The 10,835-nt window shown below is 49.5% G+C and overlaps 1 protein-coding gene across 3 annotated transcripts in view; it reads right to left on the reverse strand.

Annotated features, from left to right (window-relative positions):
• LOC144752070 (uncharacterized) overlaps positions 1–3,166 on the reverse strand; it is an 83,124-nt gene extending 79,958 nt beyond the window's left edge. For 2 of the 3 annotated variants that reach the window (XM_078640181.1, XM_078640101.1), the window contains exon 1: positions 2,994–3,166. The gene's annotated coding sequence lies outside the window, so the exon portion shown is untranslated. The remainder of the gene's footprint in view (positions 1–2,993) is intronic. The other variant, XM_078640050.1, reaches the window with a different exon arrangement.
• Positions 3,167–10,835: the final 7,669 nt, after the last annotated feature.

A 10,835-nucleotide genomic window follows, 5' to 3' on the forward strand; every position in this document is an offset into this window, starting at 1 on the left:
ACTGCTCATGGCACGCCGTCATGGGCGGTACTACCCGATGTACTAAGGCAAGAACAAATGAGTACTAGGCTACACCCTCCCTAGATTTAGGAATGAGATCAAGTATCAACCGTATTACCCATGGCACGTTGTCATGGGCAGTACTACCGATGTACTAAGGCAAGAACAAATGAGTAGAAGGCTGAACCCTATAAAAAGACGAAAAAGACTAACATAAATAGAAGGACTGAATTTCCATCAACTCAGAAGTCCAGCCATGGTGGATACAATTTGACGGACCGTATCTTCACTTCAGCTGGGCTGTCCACCAGCGCCATCACCCAAGTCCTGTTCTGCAGAAGTATCCGTAGTTTGCATGGCATTTTCTTTAGTTAATCAAGTTCCTTTCTTTCTTTTTGATATGAGTAATAGAGTTCGACCTTTCTCTTCCTTCTTTACACTAACCTCAGTGTCTTGTTCTGATTCAGTCCGTCCACTCCTCTTGGCCCAAAAAGAATGAGAAGTAATGCTATTAGAATACAAACCCGGGGACCTGAGGGAAAAGAATGCCTGTGAGTGAGATTTAAAGTAGGCTCCAGCGCTGTATGGAATCCAAGAAGGGTGGGATAAAGAATCTATTCTACAGGTCATTGCTGAGCCCCAAACACAGTCTCAATATCCTCCGAAGCCTGAAGCAAACACAACATTAAAGCTATCCACGGTCAGCTGAAGATCACGCCATAATAATGCCTTGTAGTTGTACATTAAATAATCCTCTTTTTCCAGTTTTAAAACCTGATTGAACATACAGAAGTTTTAGATTAAAGTCACACACACTCTCATAAGCTGTACAATCGACTTTTCAGACAAAATATAGCGCCTGAGAGAGAGTGTCTAAGCTCTTTATCAGTTCTGTTATACATGATTGCCAGTGGCTTTAAGAATAGTCCTGGTTTATTTGCAGCATCAATTATGGAGCTCTTACAGAAAGATCCAGAGGCGCCATCTTACATTGACACCATTTACACAACAGATGATGACGCAGAACAACACCCTACCAGGGCGGAGTGTACAGTGACAATACCGGCAGCAACAGATGATGACGCAGAACGACACCCAACCAGGGCGGAGTGTATAGTAATAATACTGGCAGCAACACATGATGACGCGGAACGACACCTGACCAGGGTGGAAAGTATAGTGACAATAGTGGCCACAACAGATGATGACGCGGAACGGCACCTGACCAGGGCGGAGTGTATAGTAATAATACTGGCCACAACAGATGATGGCGCGGAACGACACCTGACCAGGGCGGAGTGTATAGTGACATTACTGGTCACAACAGATGATGACGCAATGACCTACATCTTTAACCGCATGCGTGCGGCCGCGATTTTCGCGCTGTGCGGCTATTTACAAAAAGCCGCGTTACATGACGAGCTAAGCTCGTCATGAGCATGCGAGCGGCGCAACTCATGACGAGCTCGTCATGCGCATGGAAGGGGTTAAGTGGAGTTGATGTAACATTTGAGTATGATCTGACTCTCAGCATTTAAGAATGTATGCACTATACACAAAATATACCACAAAGTCCTAATATCCTACCCACGGAGGAATTTAAGAGAGTCTTCTATACAGATGGCTCTGCATGTCCTGTGGTTGTTATGATACAGAAATACTCTGTGACATGTGTTGCATGCAGGGAAATTGTGAAAACGCCAAATTCAAACCACTATAGACTCACATTAAAAACTTTGGTGACCGCACTACACAGCTCGCAGAAGGCTGATCCATCCATTCTCACACTGATAGTGTCAGATTCATCCTTCCGTGCAAGGGTACAACGTCAATTTAGCACAAAGGCATTTGAAAGGTACCAGAGATTCAAAAAGGAAACCCATTCAAAATAAGCAAGCATAAGGTAAGAGGTTTTCTTTTTTTTAATTTTAATTTTCCTTCATCGTCGACTGTTGACTCCCTCCTCACCCCGCCCCGCCCCACCACCCTTACCGGCACGGGCAGCTCCAGTGCATAGATTCCTCATAGTGCACTAAGATGCAGCGCACAGATCCCTGATAGAAGAGCCTAGCTCAGCCCACAGGGGCCCTGGATAAAAGAGCCCAGCTCAGCCCCAGGGGCCCCCGGATAGAAGACCCCAGCTCAGCCCCAGGGGCCCCCAGATAGAAGAGCCCAGGTCAGCCCCAGGGGCCCCGGATAGTAGAGCCCAGCTCAGCCCCAGGGGCCCCCAGATAGAAGAGCCCAGCTCAGGCCCCAGGGCCCCCGGATAGAAGAGCCCAACTCAGCCCCAAGGGCCCCCGGATAGAAGAACCCAGCACAGCCCCAGGGGCCCAGGAGAGAAGGGCCCAGGTCAGCACCAGGGGGCCACCGGATAGAAGAGCCCAGCTTAGCCCCAGGGGCCCCGGATAGAAGAGCCAAGCTCAGCCCCAGGGGCCCCTGGATAGAAGAGCCCAGCACAGCCCCAGAGGCCCCCAGATAGAAGAGCCCAGGTCAACCCCAGGGCCCCCAGATAGAAGAGCCCAGCACAGCCCCAGGGGCCCCGGATAGAAAAGCCAAGCTCAGCCCCAGGGGCCCCTGGATAGAAGAGCCCAGCACAGCCCGAGAGGCCCCCAGATAGAAGAGCCCAGGTCAACCCCAGGGCCCCCGGATAGAAGAGCCCAGCACAGCCCCAGCCCCAGAGGCCCCCAGATAGAAGAGCCCAGCTCAACCCCAGGGGCTCTGGATAGAAGAGCGCATCTCTGCCCCGGGGTCCTCTGATAGAAGAGCCCAGCTCAGCCCCAGGGCCCCCAGATAGAAGAGCCCAGCTCAGCCCCAGGCCCACCCGGATAGAAGGGCCGTGATTAGCCCCAGGGGCCCTGGATAGAATGGCCCAGCTCAGCCCCAGGGGCCCCCGGATAGAAGAGCCCAGCTCAGCCCGGCTCCTAAAGAGATTCCCTCCAGGATTATTCAGTCTATTTCTACAAACACAGCAGAAGGTGCTGACAATCTCCTACCTGAGCAGAGAACTATGCAGACGTGTCCAGGCTCCCTCCCCCTCCTGGGGGGCCGTGGTGGGGCAGGGGGAGATCTGGGGCCTGAGGGGGGTCTGTAGATGAAGGTAACTGCACAGACAGATGAGGTTCCTTCCTCCTCTGCAGCAGGCTGCACACAAGGAGAGACAGGAAGTGATGTCACCCCGCTGCTCGTGCTGTCTCTGCCGCTGCTGACCTGGAAGAGGAAACTCTTCTTCTTACATCCAATGTGCAGATCAGTGGGTTTCATCAGCAGGCGAGGAGCGCCCTCTGGTGGCCGCTGACAGAACCGCCGTAACCAGGCTCCAGCAGAGCAACAAGCATTGGCGCCTGCAAAGACACAGACATGGTTCTTTCACTCACAGCCCATGACAGGGTCTCATTTGGGAAACAAGCATTGGTGCCTGCAAAGACACAGACATGGGTGGACACTCAGAGTCCATGACAGGATCTTGTATGGGAAACAAGCATTGGCGCCTGTAAAGACACAGACGTGGGTGGACACTCAGAGTCCATGACAGGATCTCGTAAGGAAAACAAGCACTGGCGCCTGCAAAGACACAGACGTGGGTGGACACTCAGAGTCCATGACAGGATCTCGTATGGGAAACAAGCATTGGCGCCTGTAAAGACACAGACGTGGATGGACACTCAGAGTCCATGACAGGATCGCGTATGGGAAACAAGCATTGGCGCCTGCAAAGACACAGACAAGGGTGGACACTCAGAGTCCATGACAGGATCTGGTATGGGAAACAAGCATTGGCGCCTGCAAAGACACAGACGTGGGTGGACACTCAGAGTCCATGAAAGGATCTCGTATGGGAAACAAGCATTGGCGCCTGCAAAGACACAGACGTGGGTGGACAGTCAGAGTCCATGACAGGATCTCGTATGGGAAACAAGCATTGGCGCCTAATAAGACACAGAAGTGGGTAGACACTCAGAGTCCATGACAGGATCTCGTATGGGAAACAAGCATTGGCGCCTGATAAGACACAGACGTGGGTGGACACTCAGAGTCCATGACAGGATCTCGTATGGGAAACAAGCATTGGCGCCTGTAAAGACACAGACGTGGGTGGACACTCAGAGTCCATGACAGGATCTCGTATGGGAAACAAGCATTGGCGCCTGCAAAGACACAGACATGGGTGGACACTCACAGTCCATGACAGGGTCTCATATGGGAAACAAGCATTGGTGCCTGTAAAGACACAGACGTGGGTGATTTTTCTTAAGACACTCGCAGTCCATGGAGACAGGGTCTCATATGGGAAACAAGCATGGGCGCCGGTAAAGACCTGGGGGTTTAGATGTGACAGTCTGCGTGATGTGAAAGTATACTCGTGATTGGCTCGCGCTTGTTTTACTTGTACTCCTCAGCTTGTAGCTAGCTGTTGGGCAGTGCGACGCTGCTGTTTATACTCACGCTCTTCAGCGGATTGCTCCGTTCTATGCAATGGCGACCGTTGTCTTCAAGGGTCAGGAGATCACCGAGCTGCGCGTCGTGGCCTGGACATCAGGGGAATCAAAACTGCACTCATTCCTCACCTTAAACAGCTGAGGCACTGTTACAGTTCTTGTGCCATTTTACAAAGGGTGAGGCCGCGTTTAAATCAAGCCTCTGTCTTGGCTGTGGTTGTCAGTCTGGGCTGTTGTTGTCAGTCTGGGCTGTGGCTGTCTCTCTGGGCTGTGGTTGTCAGTCTAGGCTGGAGGAGATGGAAGGAAGTGTGAGAGGCAGCGGGTGCTCCTGGAATCCCCAGCAGCCACCCCTGGCCTGGAGGGGCTCAGCACTCAGAGCGCAGAGCTGCGGCTCGGAGGCCGGTGGACAGAGGCAGGGCTAGGGGAGAGAGGAGGGAGTGCAGGCTAAGAGGGCACAGCCCAAGGGGCACGGGCTAGGGGAGAGAGGAGGGGGTGCAGGCTATGAGGGCACAGCCCAGGGGGCACGGCGCTTGAGTCTCTGGAGGGAGGATGAGTCAGACGGAGCACGGCCCGTGACTCGCCCTTCCCGGCCTCTTTACAACCCGGGGGTGAGGGGCTCTTAAGTGTCTGGAGTGAGTAGGACCAGAGAGCCCCCCTCCTGTGAGATCCCTGCAGTCCCCACCCCCGGCGGCAGATGTGACCGGGCCAGGGGGGAGCAGACTGCACATGGGACCACCTTTGAGCACAAGCACCACACACTTGCTTTGAGTAAAGATAAACATAAAATACATACACAGGGATTGATTGCATTTCACAACTTTAGTTCAATTAACGAGCCGCGCGCACTATTCTTGCAAACTGCCCAGAAGTGTGAGAATTGTGTGACAGGCACCTGGTTTGACCACTAAGTAATCTGTCTGCTACTTCAGCAGTTAACCACGAGCTTCTGTGAAACCGTCTCGGTGTGATCTAAATCAGCCGTTTCAATATTTCCACATCTGTCTGCTGTAACTGTGCTCTCATAAACGGTGCTTCCTACAAAGAACGAAGTCTTTATAGGAAGCATTTTGAGAAAAGTGTACTTTTATTACATTTAAACATTTTGTAGCCAGCTCGTTCCGCCACAAAAACCACTTTCTCAGGCCGCACAGTACTGTCTTATCTCTATAGCCAATTAAATTATTTAGGAACATAGATGCCAACCTTTTAAGTAAAAACATGCGGCAGTCTCCATCCATGTAAACTTAAGTTGAAGCTCCAATCTCTGGTGCAGTAGGGTGGCCACCAAAGGCGCCGCAGTATCTAATCAGAAGTTTGACATGCTACATTAATGCAGACGCAAAGCTGCTCCAAACTGACCAGCCACCATCAGGTTCTCCCATCCACTTCACCGATTTTACTTTAAGATTACAATTACCATATACTTGAAAAAAAAATCATTTCTGTTAGAAGTCCCTGTCAGGAGGTGACCGGAAATAGAAAGTGACAAGGCAGCGGGGCACAGTACCAGCTTGTGCCAGAGTGTTGCTGCCAGCGTTGGCGTTAAAAGACACTATGCAGGAGCATCACGACAACTCCTTCTGTGCACAATGACCCAAAATATTTCCCAAACTGGGCACTTTTGAAAGGCGCTCTGGCCACCTAGCTCCAGTGGGGTTTGTCTTCTTCTCTCTAGCGGTGATACTGTGCTGGAGATGGCCTCCAGCCTGCGGTGAGCATCTCGAGACTCCCACCCTGTTCAGTCTCAATAGAAGTGTTGATTACCTCTCCATAAGGCCTAGTCTGGAAAGGTACAGACATCTGCCTGTGGAATGTGACTCCTGTCACGTTTGAGGTGCACTTACCCTACTGCGAGGTTCCAGGACTGTTCCATCCAGACCTTCGACCTCCTCAAAAAGTGCCTTTCGTGCCCTCGAGTGGAGGTTCAATATGCGTTTCGCTCTATAAGTCCTTTCTGCACATTTTGACCTTGAACATGAAGACGTGTTTTCCACAGTTATAGATTTTCTGCATTTGCCATATATTCCATCCCCTGCAAATTTTAACAAGAAAAAGTTTGAGCTCAAATGGTTCAAAAGTTCCTATAAACATGGCAGTACGTGCTACTACACAGTGGAAGGATCCTTGCAGAGCTTCACTGGTCAACTTTATGTTGCTTATTGCTATATATTTGGGTGTTAGACTGGTAATAATGATGAGCAACCAATGGCCACACAGTGTTAACGGGAGTAAAAATGATAAAATAATGAAGTAATACAGTCACAAAATGCGCCGCATAATTTGTCTTTTCTTGCTGCATAATTTACTCAACCGTGCCACATAAGTTTCTCTTCACTGCCACATAATTCCAGTAGCCTTGGTGGTTATAGCCTCATATAACCAAGGAAAGACCCAGGTGGGTGTGGTGTCTTCCTTACATCTGCACTCTGCAGCCACAACCCTCTGAATAGTTAATCTGAGCTCTGACATACTTTCACCTTTTGACTGGCAAACTTAGTCTGTCATAAGCGTTTTGATTTTTTGCGGTGTAGGCTTCATTTCTGCTTGTTCATGGTTCTTTTAGTTTTGTTTACTCTTGTAGGACAGCACTTCTGAGGCGCGCGGATTAACTAACTTCCTCCAGAAAAAATAATCACGCACCGCACTCAGCTACGCTCCCAAAACTATTGCACCTGACACCGGTAAACAAGCGGCTTACATCACATGTCACACCCCACTGAAATGAAAAACCACATCTTAGTAAAATAAACTCACCTAAAACATAGAAAGACCAAGCATTAACCCAATGCGATAGGTCTCGCCTTTCATTTAGTTAAAGCCATTTGCTTTGCTATACTGTTCCATTAGCAAAGCAAATGGCTGTAACTTAATCAAAGGCGAGACCTTTTGCGTTTTCAATGCTTGTCTGTAAGTGGTTGTATTTATTTTCTCTGGTATTCATCTGCCAACTGTACGAACAGCAGAGATTATTTACACTTATACTGGTGGCTCTGCAAATAGCAAACAAGCTTCATTATTTACCAGCCATTGTGCAAACAGCAAATAAATGTAAGTTTTTACCCAGCTGCCTGCTAAATATAAGAAGTTATGCGTGGTTTAGCCAGAGGCAGTGGAAACTGCAAATAACTTCACAATTTTCCTGGCTGCTGGCTATCACAAGAGTCTGCACTGTGGACCTGCTCCTTATCAATAATAAACGCTGGCTAAGGGGCAGATATTGAATCCTATCTGGATGGCGGATGCATTACTATTCACCCAGCTACTGGTTACACACAGGACTTATGCACCATCTGGCCACAGGTCAAGAAAACTTCACTGTTTACACAACTGCTGGTGACAGAGCAGGTATTATGGGCTCGAATCACCAGGATAAACGTACACTTGGGCATACATGTACTCTTTTTTTCACTCTGATTAGCGCCTGAGTACATTACACCATCTGATTGTGCTCGTTCTGGTGATGTTCTGGCCTGGGAGCCAGGTCCATGCTGTCAGGAGTATGACAGCAAAGGAACTATACGTTGTGTAAATTGGTAAAGCGGTTCGGTCAGGAGTTCTCAGTTGCATCTGCTATTTGTCAGTGTGGATGAGGGCGATGAGGCTGAGACGTCAGTGTGCGCGCTGGTATACCCTTAGACACTGTTCTATTATAGCGGTGCCACTGATTCACAGCGTAGCAGCGACACAGGAGACACATGAGTAAGCTATCACAGATGGTATCGGTTATTTTAAGAAAGCACGAATGAAGGTATGTGAGTGATGAGTGATGATTGGTCTGAGCAATGAGTGATGATTGGTCTGAGCGATGAGTTAGGATTGGTCTGAGCGATGAGTGATGATTGGTCTGAGCGAAGAGTGAGGATTGGTCTGAGCGATGAGTGATGATTGGTCTGAGCGATGAGTTAGGATTGGTCTGAGCGATGAGTGATGATTGGTCTGAGCGAAGAGTGAGGATTGGTCTGAGCGATGAGTGATGATTGGTCTGAGCGATGAGTGATGATTGGTCTGAGCGAAGAGTGAGGATTGGTCTGAGCAATGAGTGATGATTGGTCTGAGCGATGAGTGATGATTGGTCTGAGCGATGAGTTAGGATTGGTCTGAGCGATGAGTGATGATTGGTCTGAGCGAAGAGTGAGGATTGGTCTGAGCAATGAGTGATGATTGGTCTGAGCGATGAGTGATGATTGGTCTGAGCGATGAGTTAGGATTGGTCTGAGCGATGAGTGATGATTGGTCTGAGCGAAGAGTGAGGATTGGTCTGAGGTGTGAGTGATGATTGGTCTGAGCGATGAGTGATGATTGGTCTGAGCGATGAGTGAGGATTGGTCTGAGCGATGAGTTATGATTGGTCTGAGTGATGAGCGATGGTTGGTATGAGTGATGAGTTATGATTGGTCTGAGCGCTGATTGAGGATTGGTCTGAGCGATGAGTTATGATTGGTCTGAGCGCAGAGTGAGGATTGGTGTGAGCGATGAGTTATGATTGGTCTGAGCGATGAGTGATGGTTGGTATGAGCGATGAGTTATGATTGGTATGAGTGATGAGTGATGGTTGCTATGAGCGAGGACTGATGATTGGTATGAGCGCTGAGTGAGGGTTGGTCTGAGCGATGAGTTATGATTGGTCTGAGCGATGAGTGATGATTGGTATGAGCGCTGAGTGAGGATTGGTCTGAGGGATGAGTTATGATTGGTCTGAGCGATGAGTGATGGTTGGTCTGAGCGATGAGTGATGGTTGGTATGAGCGATGACTGATGATTGGTATGAGCGCTGAGTGAGGGTTGGTCTGAGCGATGAGTTATGATTGGTCTGAGCGATGAGTGATGATTGGTATGAGCGCTGAGTGAGGATTGGTCTGAGGGATGAGTTATGATTGGTCTGAGCGATGAGTGATGATTGGTATGAGCGATGAGTGATGGTTGGTATGAGCGATGAGTGATGATTGGTCTGAGCGATGAGTGATGGTTGGTATGAGTGCTGAGTGAGGATTGGTCTGAGCGATGAGTGATGATTGGTCTGAGTGATGATTGGTATGAGCGATGAGTGATGATTGGTATGAGCGCTGAGTGAGGATTGATGATTGGTCTGAGCGATGAGTGATGATTAGTCTGAGTGATGATTGTCTGAGCGATGAGTGATGGTTGGTCTGAGCGATGAGTTATGATTGGTCTGAGCGATGAGTGATGATTGGTATGAGCGCTGAGTGAGGATTGGTCTGAGGGATGAGTTATGATTGGTCTGAGCGATGAGTGATGATTGTCTGAGCGATGAGTGATGGTTGGTATGAGCGATGACTGATGATTGGTATGAGCGCTGAGTGAGGGTTGGTCTGAGCGATGAGTTATGATTGGTCTGAGCGATGAGTGATGATTGGTATGAGCGCTGAGTGAGGATTGGTCTGAGGGATGAGTTATGATTGGTCTGAGCGATGAGTGATGATTGGTATGAGCGATAAGTGATGGTTGGTATAAGCGATGAGTGATGATTGGTCTGAGCGATGAGTGATGGTTGGTATGAGTGCTGAGTGAGGATTGGTCTGAGCGATGAGTGATGATGGGTCTGAGCGATGAGTGATGATTGGTCTGAGCGATGAGTGATGATTGGTATGAGCGATGAGTGATGGTTGGTATGAGCGATGAGTGATGATTGGTCTGAGCGATGAGTGATGGTTGGTATGAGTGCTGAGTGAGGATTGGTCTGAGCGATGAGTGATGATTGGTCTGAGCGATGAGTGATGATTGGTATGAGCGATGAGTGATGATTGGTATGAGCGCTGAGTGAGGATTGATGATTGGTCTGAGCGATGAGTGATGATTAGTCTGAGTGATGATTGTCTGAGCGATGAGTGATGATTGGTCTGAGTGATTATTGATCTGAGTGATGATTGCTGATTGGTCTGAGCGATGAGTGAGGATTAGTCTGAGTGATGATTGGTCTGAGTGATGAGTGATGATTGGTCTGAGTGATTATTGGTCTGAGGGTTGATTGATGATTGGTCTGAGCGATGAGTGATGATTGGTCTGAGCGATGAGTGAGGATTGGTCTGAGCGATGAGCAGGGGCGGCTCTAGGCTCTGGGCAGGGAGCGTAGGTATGGGGCCACAGAAGAGGGGTTCCGGGCAGGGTGGAGCGCGGAGGCCAGTGAAGGGGGTGGGGGTTCAGGGTGTTTGGAAGTGGAACAGAGCCTGAGGCCGCCAAATCCCTGCCAGGGGCCATCACGCTAATATGTATCCATCCTCAGAGGATTATTATATTAAGGTAATATATTGGCGTGGTGGCCCCTGGGGTTTGGTGGCCCTGTGCAGGTGCACAGCTTGCACATGCCTAAGGCCGCCCCTACGATGAGTGACCGTTTCAGGCCAGTCCGCTCCCCCACCGCATCAGCACACCCTGATGGTG

The sequence above is a fragment of the Lissotriton helveticus genome, chromosome 1_1, assembly GCF_964261635.1.
Source record: "Lissotriton helveticus chromosome 1_1, aLisHel1.1, whole genome shotgun sequence".
Taxonomy (NCBI): domain Eukaryota; kingdom Metazoa; phylum Chordata; class Amphibia; order Caudata; family Salamandridae; genus Lissotriton; species Lissotriton helveticus.